Raw genomic sequence first — 16,290 nt, forward strand, 5'->3', positions numbered from 1 at the left:
CTTTTTCTGGGGGTGTTTTGTTCATGTTTTAGTTTCCCTTTATCCAAGGAAAAGGTGTGCCATTCAGTAACTCCCTTTGCATAATCCAGAGGCCAAGGGGAATCAGTAGCAGGCAGATCTGTGACACTGAACACAGCAATGTTCAGAAAAAGACCCTAGTGACAAATCGTCCTGGGGAAACACAGAGCCTGACCCTACCAGTGTCACTGGCACAAGTCTTTTAGGGCATACCTAACCCCACTGCAGAGATAGCAGTGCGTAAAGCTGCTATGGATGTGTGTCTGGTATGGTGCCATGTCAGAAGGCATCTCCAAGACAGCTCAGTATCCTCTTACTAGCCTGGCACTGTGGCAGGGATAACAACTTCTATGTCTTGGCATGGAGGATTGGTTTGGGCACAGAGCCATCCCAGAAGGACTGGTAATATCATACAAGCACCCAGAACAAGGCTGCTGAGGGTCACAGAGTAGAATAGTTAAGACTGGAAAAGGCCTTTAAGATCGTCGAGTCCAACCGTTAACCCAGCGCTGCCACCACTAAACCATGTCCCTAAGCACCACATCTACACATTTTTTAAATACCTCCAGGGATGGTATTTAAAATTGCCTGATTGAATGCCCTGGTGGAACAGGGCAGCCTGTTCAAGTGCTTGACGACCTTCCAGTGAAGAAATTTTTCCCAGTATCCAATCTAAACCTTCCCTGGTGCAATATGAGGCCATTTCCTCTTGTCCTATCCTCATTATATAAAGAAGTTCTTTACTGTGAGGGCAGTGAGGCACTGGAACAGATTGCCCAAAGAAGTGGTCAATGCTCCATCCCTGGCAGTGTTCAAGGCCAGACTGGGCAGAGCCTTGGGTGATATGGTCTAGGGTGAAGCGTCACTGCCCATGGCAGGGTGTTGGAACTAGATGATCCTAAGGTCCTTTCCAACCCTAACTATTCTATGATTCTATGATTACTTGGGTGGGGTGACCAACACCTACCTAACTACAACCTCCTTTCAGGTAGTTGCAGAGTGATAAGGTCCCACCTGAGTCTCCTTTCTCCAGGCTAAACAGCCCCAGTTTCTTCACCCATTCATCATAAGACTTGTTCCCAAGACCCTTCACCAACTTCATTGCCCTTCATGGACACACACCAGCACATCAGTGTCTTTCTTGTAACAAAAGGCCCAAAACTGAACACGGCTTTCCAGACACTCTTCCCTAAGCCTGTAGCACTGCGTGGGTTTGTTGTGGCCCAGGTGCAGGTCCCATCACTGAGTATTGTTGAACATCATACAGTTGCCCTTGGCCCATGGATCCAGCCTGTCCAGATCCCTCTGCAGACCCTTCCTACCCTCAAGCAGGTCAACACTCCTGCTCAGCTTGATGCTGTCTGCAGACTTACTGAGGGTGCACTTGATCCCCTTGTCCAGATCCTCAATAAAGATATGAAACTCTCATTTTGTGATTGTCATGCCACAGACAACTTCCAAACATCACATCGCACACAAATCTTGCTCATGAACAACAGGTCTAGAGGGGCACCTTCCTCCTCTGCAGCAGTGATGCTTTCTGCACTGTGCTGCTTCTTTGCCAGCCTGAGTGGTGCGTGAAGCCAGCCCATACTTCACTGTGCTATACATTTGAAACCCTGACACATCTTGTCCCAGCAGAAGTTTTGAATGCAGTGTATCAAGGTATATGCTGCTAAGTGGCTATGTCATCCCCTATTTTCTGTCAGAGGTTTGGGGACAAAGATTGCAAAATGCAGCTTTTGCTTTCCCTGTAATGTGGTTTCCTATGACAGAATGAATGAAAATAATACAAATTCCTAAAGAATAAGAAAGGATAAAAGTTTTGGAGATCTCTGTAATTCAAAAACCAGAAAGAACTTAAGTCTTGTCAGGCTACTCAATAGGTAAGATCAGGTTTTAAAAAACCCAAATACAGATTCCTCCTTAATAAGTATGCAGCTGATTAAAGGGGAACTGCTAGAACACTTGTGATACAGGATGTGGACTAGGGTTCCTCATCTTCATTTGAGTCCTATGGATTGCAAGGGCATGCTGGTCTACTAAACAAAGGAAACCCCTAAGCAGTAAGTGAGGAGAAGCCAAAGGTACAGAGGAAATTCCTCACAGTGATTCCACAGTTCCCCTTTAAGTGGTGCCTGAGAGAGGCAGTTTAAATAATCTGTATTACTGCACTTCCATCTGCTGCTCCATTTCCTCCTGTGTCAGTTGTTCAGCAAAGCAAATGTAAACCATCAGCCTAAAATATTCTTTGTTGCTCTGTTGCAAAGACAGTCAGCAATTTCAGCTGCTCTTAAGGAAATGTACAGCATAAGCAGATAAGCTACTGTGACTAAATATGGTTTCTTATTAAGCAGAAAAGAGATATGAAAAAATATTGCGGGCACATTAGCTGTGGAGAAGTCTTAGGGGAAGGTCAATGTTATGCTTAAGCCAGTACATACTGCTTAAAGTCAATATATTCAGAGTTTTTGAAAGACGCAAACAGAAAGTTGTGAAAGGTGGAAATATATTCTCCTAGTGGGCAGTGAGTGTGCCCTGCTGGAGCAGAGAGTCCAGCTGGAGGGAGGACAGTAAAGTCCTCTTGTCGGACCTGGTTTTATTACTTGAGACAGCCAGCAGGTCTGTTACTGAGATTGTTATTGAGACTGTTAAAGACCCTAGAGATATACTGACAAAACCAGCTACATGATATTTGACATTGCCATCACTAGCCCAGTGCATGGGCTTCACATGCAGTGAAATGATTGTAAGCCAAACTGGTACAAGACATGTTTAAACCTAGTAGGCAGAAAACAAAAAAGGAATCTGACAGGTTGTCGTGGTTTAAACCCAGTCAGGTAATTCGTTCGCTCACTTCCCCCACTTTCTTTCCCTCCCCCTGCTCCTGGAGGGACAGAGAGGAGAATCGAAAAGAATGCAACTCCCACGGGTTGAGATAAGAACAGTTTAGTAACTAAGGTATAACACAAATCACTACTGCTACCACCAATGATAATAATGATAAAGGAAATAACAAGGGAAGAGAATACAACACCTCACCACCAGCCGACCGATAACTCGCCCCCCCCCAGCCCGACCAAGCTCCTACCGATACCTCCTCCAACCCTGCAGTCTCCCAGCCCTTCCGGCTAACTCCCAGTTACATCCTGGGCATGACGTGCTGTGGTATGGAATACCTCTTTGGTCAGTTTGGGTCAGGTGTCCTGTCTCTGCTTCCTCCTGGCTTCCCCTCCTCCCTGGCAGAGCATGAGGCTCACAAAGTCCTTGGCCAAACCAAAACATCTCTATCAGCTCTGTTTCCGAGCCGAAAGTCAAAACACAGCACTGCACCAGCTACCAAGGAGGAGAAGCATGACTGCTACTGCTGAACCCAGGACACAGGTGAGCCTTGGTGATGCTTGGTGCAGCAAGTGAAGATGCCAGCAGTGGCAGCTCTCTGCACTGCTTCTCCGGGAGACCCTGCTCTCACTCAGCAGAGCTGGTGCATCTGCATCCTTGTTGCATCCTGGTTGTGCCTGATTCACAGTTGGGTATTCTGGAATATCTGGAGTCACCATCTGTTCTATTAAGGGACCTGAAATGTAAAGTGTGGCTTTGTGGTAAGATTTCGGTACCTGAGCGAATGTCACGTTCCACTCACCCCCGTATAGGAATGGAAACCTCTGGCTTTCTTTCTTGGTGGACCAGGAGTGTCAGTACTATCTTCATCTTCCTGGATGGATTTTCCACAGTTTGTCAGGCTTAAAAGGAATTTAAAAATGGATTTCAGTTAAATCAGCATAACTTTCCTATATAGATGTGGCCAGATTTTCTTACCATACTGATCTAAGAAGGAGCAGAAAAATCTCTAGAGTTCCCCCAGTCCCACAAAACCCTGGCCTCTATGTTCTCTTTTTCCTGAAGAGCTGGAAAATATGTCTGTTTTCTTCCGAAAAGGATAAACTACTTGGGGGCTTCAAACTCCATTTTCCCATCTCTGACTTTACACAGTTTCTGAGAGTTTAACCCCTTCTTTCATAAGGCAGAAAGGATGGGTAAAAATTCACATTTTATTGCAGCATTCTCACCATCACAGACCACATCAGATCCTGATAATGAACTTGGTCTGTGATGAAGTTTTCAAGATGTTCCCAAGATGCCAAAACAAGGACATGACACAGAAATGAAGAGGCCACTATTTCAAGTGTCTAAACAATTACTTGACTCATAGCAGAGTGCTGCTACTCCTTTCTGGAACTGTGCAAAGGCACGCTGACCACTGTTACTGTGCATTTCACCCAAACATGGTAGGTGCTGGGAAGGTAATTCAGGCCAGCAGTTGTTGGAGCATGAACAGAGCATCCCTTCTGATGGGTGCTGTGAGGAGGTGGGGGATGGGGAGAGTGGGGTGGTGATGGCTGGGTGAGAGGAGAAAGAGTGATGGAAGGCACATGATGCGTGGCTAGAGAAGCAGCAGAGAGCTTTGAAACCTCAGAAAGGATCTGGGAGGAGATGAGTGCAGGAAAGGAGAAAAATAAACGCAGAGGCAGAGCGAGCAGGGAGGTTTCCACTCTACATGGAACAGAAGCTGCACGGAGGGTCTGAAGAGGAGCACGTGGCAAAGGTGCAGCTGCAGAAGAGGAAGACGAGCATTTGTTTTGGCTGCTTATACAACAAAGCTGTACCTACAGGTGCTGGCAATAGTCACTACACCCATCAGTGTAGGTAACAGATGTTGGACAAGTGCTGACAATTAACAAAACTTTTGTATCTGTTCCAAGCCAACCGAACTGGTTAACCTTGTGGTTCAGAGGAAGTTGTGATGAGGTGATCCAACTTTTGTTGGGACTATTGTTACAACACTGGCTCTAATCATCCTGCCTTCTGCGCATCTCTCAAAAAACATTCAGGGAAGTTTTGTCACCTCCATTAACTGTGCTCCCCAAAACAGAAAGATTCCAAGATCATAATGAAAAAAGTCAAAATATTTCTATTTATATATTTCCTTGCTGGGAAATTATGTGTAGCAAAATCAGTCCTTGCATTTGGGAATTTGTCATTTCCAGGAAAAGTCCATTTTTACATGAACAACAAATTAAACTTGAAATAACATGTGAATTTCGTTTTCATTCTGTTTCTGTTTATGGAAAAAATTCTTCAAAGCTAGGATGAATCAGGGGACAATGTGTACTCAGGGGTTAGAAATGGAAATAGAGATGTTCATATTCCAGATCAGGGTAGTTTAAGGACTGGTGAGGGGCAAATAACACTGCAACAGTGATCCAAGCAAAACTTTCACATAGATTGATTTGTGCACATTGGTCTTCATACTTGCCCAGACTTTGCTGACTGCATTCTGTGAGGGTACTGTCAGATCATGTTTCATTTTTTTTTCCTACTGCAGCTTTCAAATCCCCCTCAGCTTCAGCAAAGCTACAGAGCAGGTAAAATAATAATAACGATGATGATGATGATGATGATGAAGATGAAGTAGTTTAGCATTGGCCCTAGGGAAAAGTGGAAAGCTGAATTTGGCAGGCTTGAATAGTTCACCTCCACACATTTTCCCCAGATGGAGACAGTATAGAAAATCACAAAATGGACACCCCTTCTCCCCCAAACCGTACTGTTGAAGAAATACTGCATGTGAATCCTTTTCACATTCTTACTGGCAGAAAAAGGGGGGGAAATGTGTGCTACCATTACCAACTAAAAATGGAATTCTAAATGCTTGAAGAATATGTATATAGGCTCTCACACACTTTCACATACACAAAAGCACAGTCCCCTGCTGTCTGCTAGACCAAGTACCCACCTGCACTCTCAGATAGGTTTCAAATTCGTAACTGATTTTAAGGCAGCTTACTTGCTGAGGTGTAACAGTAGCACATCTTTTTATGGGCAAAATTGTTATTAATTTTTCTGTTTATTTAGAGAATTTTTTTGAGACTTCATAGAAAGTAGATAGGGGTCCACGTCATCATGAGAAACACTCAAGCTTTGTGAGTATTTGAATAGCTGACTGAAGATTATGAGTGAGTGAATGTATATTAAAATGTTCTTGTTAGAAAACCCTCAGGGGACTGGTTGTCTAAAATAGTGGAGTCAGGGCTAGGGATTCATAAATGTTTTCAAGGACAACATTTACAATGGAGAAAAGAGCCTCATCATGAAAAGCAGCAAAAATGCATTTCCATTCTCTACTACCTCAGTGTTTCTTGGCAGACTCACAGCGAAACAGTTTTTGCTTTGAGTCTTTTGTTTTGGCTTTAGCTTCCTCCGCTTTCTGTTTCCTTCCTTCTCGTTTCCTGGCCTTTGCCAGAAAATTTGGGTGACTAGCTGTTAACCTGAATTCTCCCTGGGAAGAGACCTATTTCTCCACAATGAGTATTGGGTATATTTAAAGATTAATTCCCCTTTCTGACTTGAGAAAGTCTCCATTCTAAACTCCCTTAACTGGAGACTGTGTAGTTGGAATTGGTTCTCAGAAAACAGAAAGGGAAAGAATTGTGAAACAGAAATCACTTACAGTGGCAATCTTTATTTCTAGACCCTCCAGGTAAAGTCAAACCCCAGAGGATTGATGTTATTTAGGATTTTACCAATCTCTTTTTCATTCTTGTACTGTAACTAAAATTTGGAGTCTGTATAGGAAATGTTATTTTCAGGCCAGTGTCACTGTAACCTATGTGACAACCTTTTTACTAATCACAGGAGTGACAACACAGTAGGATGCGCAAAGTATGAAGACCATGAAGTAAGCCTATCTCCTCTGAAAATGCTTGAATGAGTTTGGAGAACTAGACTCTGCTCTTCTGGCAGATCTTCTGGATAAACAAAGGCTTTCAAAAAAAAAAAAAGGGGGAAAAACCCCAAGAAAATATAAGTTTTAAGGGCCCATAAAAGCTCTAAATAAACACATTTTTTTGTGCTGTGCCAGAAGATCATGCTCCAGCTTCTCAGTTTAATTCTAGGGAGATGGTGGGTTAGTTTGGAGACTAAAGGCCTTAACATCAAGGAAAAAGGTCTTACTGATAAAACTTATAAATCTTCTGCTAACTGAAATGCAGTGCTGCCCAAACCAGGCAGGGGAATTTGGCTGCATGACAGAACAAGGAGTTTGCAGTGTCAAATTACTACAGACCAGAACTTGCTGAGGTGATGCTGGGCTGATCTTTCTGCCTGTTAAAAGTAACATTTCTGTGAGTCATCCTAGATAATTCCTCAGATGCTTTTCTAGTCCTAGCAGGAAACCTCTGCTTTCTGATGGCAATTTTCCCTTTGCTATAGCAGAGCCTGCTGTGGTTTCATAGAAAGGAAATCCTTATGTCCCTCCCAGATACACAGCTGTCAGGGCTGTGGTTTAGTTTGGTAGTTCTGATAATTTGACTGTATTATCCACAGCTTTTTTTTCTTCCCGTCACTGAGCTCTCTGCAATTGCCTTTGGGGTCCTGTGCTTTACCAAGATGGAGGTAGTTGGTACCTCTATCTGGGTTGGTTGTTCTATGCATTTACATACCCACACACACATAAATACACACTGGAGATAAGAGCTGTAGCACCTTCATCTCAGAAAAATGGGGTGCATGTATAGAAAGGGGTCCATAGAAGCAGTGGCCTAGGTCTCCCTGATGTAAGACGGCTGTCAGTTTGTCCTTTGGGTGCGTCACTGCCAGGATCTGGCCAATGCCTCAGTTCGACTTTGTATTGGACAAGCTGGGCTGCAGAGCAGATAACTCCTGAGCCCCTGGATGCTCCTGCAAAAAGAAAGCCATACCAAATCTTGCCCCTGTCCCTGTAAGTGACGTACATCACATCAGTTCTGCTGCACTGCAGGAGTCAAACAAATCCCAGCTTGGAGCGGCATTTCACTCAACCAGCAATAAGGGCTCTTCTCTATAATCACTGGTATGGCATCAGTCATTTATCCTGCTCCATTTATGTAACATGGTATTTTATAGAAACATTCCTAGTCATGAGGAGGATATGGAAAAAGAGATGGATATAAGAAGAAGCAAACACATAAGGCTGGCATATATTATCCTCTTTTTTTCTTTTCTTTTTTTTTTCACAGTACTTTCTCTTGAATCACATGTGTAAATGCAAATATCTCTTGTTCTTCATGAAGAAGTTCTGCCCACACAAAGAAGAGCTCTTTGCTGCACCTTAAAATATCCACCTTGTTTGCAAGGCAGAACATCTGTTTAAAAAGAAAGCACGTGAGACAATACTTCCATTGCTAGCTCTGCCCTTTTCCATGTGGTAAGCACTGAAAAGAGGGAAGGTGTGCCCCCTGATTAATGTTCCTTGGCACAAGTGGTGCTGTACCTTCCAGGCAGTTATCTTGAAAGTTCTCCCTAATAACAAAGGTAGCACTGCAGTTACTTAATTACAACAAGTAAATGTCTGTGAAAGCAAACAAAGTAAAAAGGACCTTTCATCAGTAGCTAAGGTGTGCCAGTAACTGCAACTTAATATTCCTACAGGTAATAAACATATAACAAGCAATTATATTTGGAAGGCAGCAGTGCTCTAGCTGGTGATGTCATAAAATATTGACAACTGTCTTTAGTGCCCTAAAGAGAAGTGAAACACAATAGGGACACCATGGACTGTGTTGCTCTGCTAAACATATTTTCCCCAATGCATGCATGATCACTGCCCCAGCCAGGCAGTTGTCAGTGGCTATGCTGGTACTGCTCAGGGCTAGAGAACAGTGACCACACCCAGGTCACAGTGGGCTTGTCTCAGTCCTTCTTCAGGCTCCATGCAGTGCGCTGGGGTTTTAGGACATGATCAATGAGGCACTCAAACAGTAAAGAATTTCTTCCTTATATCTAACCTAAATCTCCCCTGTTTAAGTTTGAATCCATTGCCTCTTGTCCTATTGCTACAGTCCCTGATGAAAAGCCCCTCTCTGGGACTGTTCTTACCGCGTGAAGCTGAGGATACCTCCCAGCTGCCACATGCCACACTGTGTGAGGTGAGGTCATGCGGAAGCTGGTGCTTGGAGATGTCTGCGTGGGACAGTACTGGAGGAAAATGTGGAGTGAAGGAAGGCAAATGTGGTGCAGGTTCATGCACACTCAGGCCACCCTGGGGTGACCTGTTCTCCCTGCTGCACGTGGGTTTGTTTCAGAGGGAACCAGATGCCCTTTCCCAAAAGGGAAATGAAACAGTGCTTCTCCAGGATGGATGAGCAGGGGGTGGGAGTTATGGGGGACTGAGTTAGCTCACAGGCTAGATGACGGTATGACAGCATAGCCACTACAGCATCCTCTTTCACGAGTGGTGAGGGGAGATTGTGACGGGAGAAGAGGAGCGGCCATGAGGGGACATTGTAAAGGGAAAGGAGAGAGAAACATAAGGGAAGATCATAAGGGGAGAACAGGGGTGGCCAAGAGGGGAGCTCGTGGGCAGAGAAGCAGGGGCAGCCGTGAGGTGAGATCATGAGGAAAGATACTGAGGGGAAAGGAGGGGTGGCAATGAAGAAAGATTGTGAAAGGAGAGAAGGAACGGCCATGAGGAGAGAGCGGAATCGTGAGGGGAGAAGGGAAGTGGCTATGAGAGGAGGTCGTGAGGGGAGAGAAGGAGCGGCCATGAGGGGAGATTGTGAGGGAAGATCATGAAGGGAGAGGAGGGGCAGCCATGAGGGAAGATTGTGAGGGGAGAGCAGGGTCAACAGTGGGGGGAGATGATGAGGGAAGATCATGAAGGGAGAGGAGGGGCAGCCATGAGGGAAGATTGTGAGGGGAGACCAGCGGCGGCCACAAAGTGAGATCACGAGGAGAAAGGAGGGGCAGCCATGAGGGGAGATCGTCAGGGCGGAGCAAGGGCAGCCATGAGAGAAGATCATTAGAGGAGAGCAGGAGCAGCCATGAGGGGAGATCATTAGGGAGAGGAGGGACAGCCATGAGGGGAGATTGTGAGGGGAGATCGTGAGGGGAGAGCATGTGCAGCCATGAGGGAAGATAATGAGCGGAGAGCAGGAGCAGCCATGAGGGAAGATTGAGAGGGGAGAGGAGAGGCAGCCATGAGAGGAGATCATGAGGGGAGAGCAGGGTCAACAGTGGGGGGAGATCATGAGGGATGATCATGAAGGGAGAGGAGGGGTGGCCATGAGGGAAGATTGTAAAGGGAAATCAGGGACAGCCATGAGAGGAGATCGGGAAGGGAGATCAGGGGCAGCCATGAGAGGAGATCGGGAAGGGAGGGCAGGAGCAGCCATGAGGGGAGATTGTGAGGGGAAAGTAGGGGCAGCCATGAGGGGAGATGGTGAAGGAAGAGCATGGGCAGCCATGAGGGGAGATGGTAAAGGAAGAGCATGGGCAGCCATGAGGGGAGATGGTAAAGGAAGAGCATGGGCAGCCATGAGGGGAGATGGTAAAGGAAGAGCATGGGCAGCCATGAGGGGAGATGGTAAAGGAAGAGCATGGGCAGCCATGAGACAAGATCGTGAGGGGAGAGGAGGGGCAGCCATGAGGGGAGATCATGAGGTGACAGTAGGGGCAGCCATGAGGGGAGATCGTGAGGGGAGAGCAGGGGCAGCCATGGGAGGAGATTGAGAGGGGACAGCAGGGGCAGCCATGAGAGGAGATCGTTAAGGGAGAGCAGGGGTGGCTATGAGAGAAGATCATGAGGGGAGAGCAGAGGGAGCCATGAGAGAAGATCATTAGGGGAGGGACAGCCATGAGGGGAGTTAGAGAGCAGAGAGTAGGGGCAATCATGAGGGGAGATCATGAGGTGAGAGGAGGGGTGGCCATGAGGGGAGATCGAGAGGGGAGAGCAGGGGCAGCCATAAGGGAAGATCTTGAGGGGAGAGCAGGGGCAGCCATGGGAGGAGATTGAGAGGGGAGGGGCAACCATGAGGGGAGATTGTGAGGTGAGAGGAGGGGCAGCCATGAGGGGATTTCCTATGAGGAGAACCAGGACAGCCATGGGGGGAAATCGTCAGGGGAGAGCAGGGGCACACATAGAAGATTGTGAGGGGATAGGAGGGGCAATCATGAGGGGAGATCGTGAGGTGAGAGGAGGGGCAGTCATGAAGGGAGATTGTGAGGAGAAACCATGGACAGCCATGAGTGGAGATCGTGAGGGGAGAACAGGGGCACCCATAGGAGGAGATCATGAGGGGAGTGGAGCATCGGCCATGAGGAGAGACTGTGAGGGGAGAGCAGAGGCAGTCGTGAGGGGAGAGCAGGGGCAGCCATGAAGGGAGATCATGAGTTGAGAGTCAGCCATGAAGTGTGAGGGGTGATTATGAGGAGAGGGCAAGGGCAGCACTGAGAGGTGAGGGGCATTCATGAAGGGAGATCATGAGGGGAAAGCACAGGCAGCCATGGGGCATAAGGGGTGACCATGAAGGGAGATCCTGAGGGGTATGAGGGGTGTCCATGAGGGGTCGGGACAGCAGCTATACTGTGTGCCACTATGGGGCACTGATGAGCAGTGGCTGCGAGTGGAGATCGAGAGGCACCCTGACAGGAGACCTTGAGAGGAGATCGGTTTGCCTTTAGTGACATGGTTTTATAGTGGGCTTGGCAGTGCTGGGGTCACGGTTGGACTTGATGACCTTAAAAGTCTTTTCCAACTCAGTTGATTCTATTCTATAAGTACCAGTGATCTTATCTTACCATCAAAAGGCAAGATCTAGAAGACATCCCTGGAAATGGCACCATGACCCCAATTCTCATTGACTTGGGGATGCAAGAAAAGCTGTCATTTTGCTGAGATTGCCAGATAAAATTGCCAGGTGCAATTTTATATTACTCTAAGTGCAGCGCAAATGCTTGGGATGCTCCCATTGAAAAGGGGATAAAAAGGCAGAAAGGGGAGCTCCCACTCTTCCCTGTCCCTGGCTGACCTTCCTGCTGCTTACCGAGGGTCACCTAGTGACCAGCTGGAGCCAACTGCAGAAAGAGAATGCAGTAACTAGGGACTGCCAGGTCAGCCAGAGCCAAGCTACTCCATTTGAAGGGCAACCCCAGTTCTCAGTCCCAGGAGGAAATGAGCCAGCAGGGTTGTCCTGGGACACAGCTGCATGCCTGGTCTTGCTCTCTCCCACATTGCTTTTGGAATTTCCCCTCCTCTCAGCTCCTGGTGGTGCAGTATGTGGTAGGTGTCTTGCAGCCGTCAGGCACAGGGAAGCATCAGGGAGAACTTGGCCATTGCTGGCCCACCTCCCAGGGATAAGTGGGAAAACTGGGATGACTCAACTAAAACTACACACTCAGTCCTCAGAAATGAAAGAACTTAGCTGCACCCCGCCCCTTTAGAAGGCACCAAGCATGCTTTTACTTGTAGAAATAGAGTTCACACCTTTAGCAGAGTCTTCTTCAGGAATTCCAGCTGCTTTCTCACTTCACTGTGTATCAAACACCTCATCTTTGCTTCTGTATGTTTTAGACAAAAGGTGAGAGACAGATACTCTTAGTGGTCACTGAAATGTATTTGTAGGCGAACAGAAATCCCTGCCTTGGGGATTGTCTCAGAGATTTTAGAGTCTTCACTTATTTATGCAGAGGATAACATACTTTCTTGAGAGTCAGGCTAGTCCTGGTTAAACAAACCTTCAGTGATTTCCAGATGGAAGGCAAGAAGCCTGGCTAGTGTCAGTGTAAATAAAGACAGCAGGCATCTTAGCCCCTTATGCGGGCTACAATCTTCAGCTAACAAGCCATGCCTTGGGCTACTGAGAGGGGAATTTTGGTAATGTGCTCTTTGACAAATCTGAACAAACAGAGACTGCCAAATTCAGGTGAAAAAGCACCAAATGGCAGTCACTTGTCTGCACAGGTGCTTTCAGATGCTACTAGATGCTCAGAAATAAGTGTAAAAATTTAATCTTAAGGGTCCCAGCGTTGGCAAGGACTGACAGACACAGAATCACAGAATCCTAAGGGTTGGAAGGGACCTCAAAAGATCATCTAGTCCAACCCTCCTACAAGAGCAGGGTAACCTAGAGTACATCACACGTGAACTTGTCCAGGCAGGCCTTGAATATCTCCAACATAGGAGACTCCACAACCCCCCTGGACACACTGTTTCATTTTTCCTGGGATGAGTCAGAAAGTGTCCATGAGGATTCACCATGCAATAAGCTTGTCACTAAGATCAATGTCCTGCCTGGGCTGTAACAGAAAAGAGGCAAAAAAAGGTACCTTAAAGATTTAGATTTGAGAATTGGACCTAGGGCGAGACCCACTTTTCTGCTCCAGCTGTGTCTGATGCTCTTTCGGGCTTTCATCTAATGTCACAGGGAAACTTTTCTAAACTGAACCCACTATACTATAAACTGTGGAAAAACATTTTTACAGGAAAATTTCTACTTTGTGCATGCTTTTACATTTTATTCCTGCTGGAAAAATAATACCTTTCTACTAACTGATGGAAAACACCCTAGGAAAATACCAGTTGCAGCTTCCTCTTCTGGCTGTCAGCGCATTGCCAAGGTAGAGCTGCCATGATAGATAGCTGTCCCAACAGTTGCAGCCAATTTCACCTGCCCTGGACTAGACACTTTCCTATGCTCTTTAATCCTTTTTCCAACCTACCAACAGTTTTGGAAACCTCTTTGTTGCTGCCCAGCTTCCCCAAAAGGCAGATAAATGGGCTTCACTACCTAAACCTTCTCTCCCTGCCCAGATCAGGAAGGACCTCCTCAGTCTCTTCAGCCTGCAGAAAGAAGCAGCTAAAAGAGTCTAGCTTACAGGGCAGCCACAGGACTCAGATGCTGAGGTTGGGGATATGAGCCAGAAGCAGCAGAGAGCTGAGGTTCCATGCAAAGGATCTAGGGAGCACATATTATAAGTAAGGCTGGAAATGGATGGGGAACTGGTCTCCACCCATGTTGTCATTGCAAAAACCCAGCACGAACCTCTGAAGGCCACAATAAAGAGATGGAAGGCAGAGATGCTGAGGTGAAATGAGCACACAAATCTTGTGGAGAAGCAGGATATCTTTGAAACACAGCAGGACTGGCACTATGGCAAATGAGAGCAAGAAGGGAGGCAGTTGCAATGCAATCATGTCTGATTTCTTTTCAAATGTGTGGGCTTTTCTCTTGGTACTCTTGCAAAGTCTCTTGTCCAATTATGCAAAAATACTCTTTTGGTCTGTGTCATCTCTGCAGTGTTTTCTGGAAGATACTCTTCGGTTCTTTATCTGAGATCATGAGAAAAAGTCACTCTGCTTCTTCCATCATAGACAGGCTCTTTATAATAAGCTCTGTAATGGCCATCTCTATAAGCTGCCGGTATCAACAGGCTCAAGAGCCACAGGTAGCGTCTACCTTCCATAGGTCTTCATCACCTTCAAGTGTGACGCAAGGATACTAGAAATTACTACTATATTACACATGTGCAGAAGATATTCCTCATGAACACCTGCCTCTCACCCATCCTTTCACCTGGTCCCTCCCAGCTCTTGCTAGCCCCAGGCTAATGGCTGTTCCACTCCTGAGATGATTCCCCACTGACCTTCTGTCTGACCTGCTTCCCCTGGCTGCCTTCCCAGTGGGAAAATAACCTTCTTTGCACCACCATGCTGTTGGGAGGATGGGGAAAATGCAGGTGTGCAATTCCAGGAATGTGGCTTCCTGCCACCAGCAAGGCTGCTGTTCACTAAATCGCCAGTCACTGTTACCAGAGTGATGTTTTTTTCCTGCTGCAGAAAGTTATCACAGCTGCTGTAAAAACAATAGTCAAATTCTGCTGATCCAAGCATGATCTGCATAGAGGAAAAACATATGGAAATCAAGGGATTTCTTTAAAATACTGCAAAATATATGGGACGCAAATGTAGGATGGAGGAAGTTGTATAGACATCCTACACTTCCTTATGTGCCTCTACAAGGTATTGCCCTAGGGTGCAACAAAGAGGACTTTCCAAACCTGGGCTCACACAGGTGCTCAGTGTGCCCAGCCCTGCCTGAGTACTCAGATGTGCTTTCCAGTGACAGAACATTGTGGCATGCTGTGCACCTGACTTTGTACAACAAACCAAAATAAATAACCAGAACCACAAGTAGAAATGCCTGAGGCAAATAAATCTGTGGATCCACTTATATGTAAAATCTTTCCAGCAATATTATATCAGTTAGAAGTATGGGGCTTTTTTTGCTAATGTAGTTATGCCACTAAAAGCACTAGCATAGATTCAGTTACATCAGTACAAATTGCTTTTATACTCAGATTTGCTTCCCATAATGATGTTAAGCAGTTGATCCTCTTCAATGCTATGATACTACGAGATGCAGTTTTCCTCCTGTAGAGCCTTCAAGCATCTTGGGCTATTAGAAGAGATGATAGCAAAATCTGCCTGTTTTCTAGTTAGGAAGCTGAGGATCTCTTTGCCTATGTTACTGTGAGAGTCTGCCATCTGGGTAAACCGGTACATTGACATTAAAACTGTGGTGCAAAAGGGTTTGTTCAAATATTCATAATACTTGAATCTATATATAACTTGAACAGGAAAACATGTAGAGAGTTTTCTGATGCAGATGGCTTCCATGTTAACAGGCCTGAATGCTACCCATGGTGACAGAGACTGAGGAGGGAAGGTTGGGAGACAAGTGCCAGAGAAGGCTGGATCCTGAGGCCAGAGAAGGTGAGTGTTTCATGACCACTATTTGTAGGGACAGGGATGGACAGGTCAAGATATCTGTTAATGTGTCTTGTTGTGAGGTTTAGCTGGGAAAGAAGTGGTCAGAAGCTCAGCAGAGTACTGTTTGGAGACTCTAGACTGGAAATAATGTAAAATCCATTTGCCAATGAGCTTAAAAGGGAAAGGAACCTGGAACTCTTCACTGGCAAAGCAAGTGAAATTGAGCTGTTGTTCTTTCAGAGGGAGACATATTTATAATATGAAGGAAAGAGCAGGAGGAAAGTGAGGGTGAAACGACAGTCAGTGATTAGAGCCACTCTCACAGCTTGGAGCTGCTGAAAGAGGAAGGTTCCACTCCTCCACCCATTGTGTCCCTTCTGTCCTTGGCCAGATGCTGCTCTTTCCTCTGGCCCACTGGCTTTCAATTCACTATTGTAAATTCAGCCCAGTAACACCCTACAGGAAAAAACCCAGCTTAAAGCCTCAGAGGATGTTTTCTGCAGGGTTGGTGATTTGAATTGGCCCAAAGAAATAACCCAGTGAGCTGGCACTTCTGGGGCTTGATGAGTGAATGGTGGGGGCTGGAAAGGATGGGGCGACACAAGGGTCTGAGAGTCAATCTCTGAAAGTTAAGATTGTTTCTCTTTCCCTGTGTAATGCCAACGTGAAATGCTGCAGAAGAGGTA

At 46.2% G+C, this 16,290-nt stretch overlaps 1 long non-coding RNA gene across 2 annotated transcripts; it reads left to right on the forward strand.

Moving 5' to 3' along the window:
• The first annotated feature begins 8,984 nt into the window (after nucleotides 1-8,984).
• On the forward strand, nucleotides 8,985-16,076 carry LOC133278656 (uncharacterized). 2 transcript variants are annotated; one of them, XR_009746623.1, is made up of 3 exons: nucleotides 8,985-9,075; nucleotides 15,520-15,607; nucleotides 15,845-16,076. It is a non-coding gene; the product is annotated as an uncharacterized LOC133278656 (long non-coding RNA). The 2 variants fall into 2 exon arrangements; XR_009746622.1 differs by having other exon boundaries at nucleotides 15,520-16,076.
• The last annotated feature ends 214 nt before the right edge of the window (nucleotides 16,077-16,290 follow it).

The sequence above is a fragment of the Pezoporus flaviventris genome, unplaced genomic scaffold (genome assembly GCF_033815535.1).
Source record: "Pezoporus flaviventris isolate CSIRO_AGI_PZ_B2104156 unplaced genomic scaffold, CSIRO_AGI_Pfla_v1 ptg000066l, whole genome shotgun sequence".
NCBI lineage: Eukaryota > Metazoa > Chordata > Aves > Psittaciformes > Psittacidae > Pezoporus > Pezoporus flaviventris.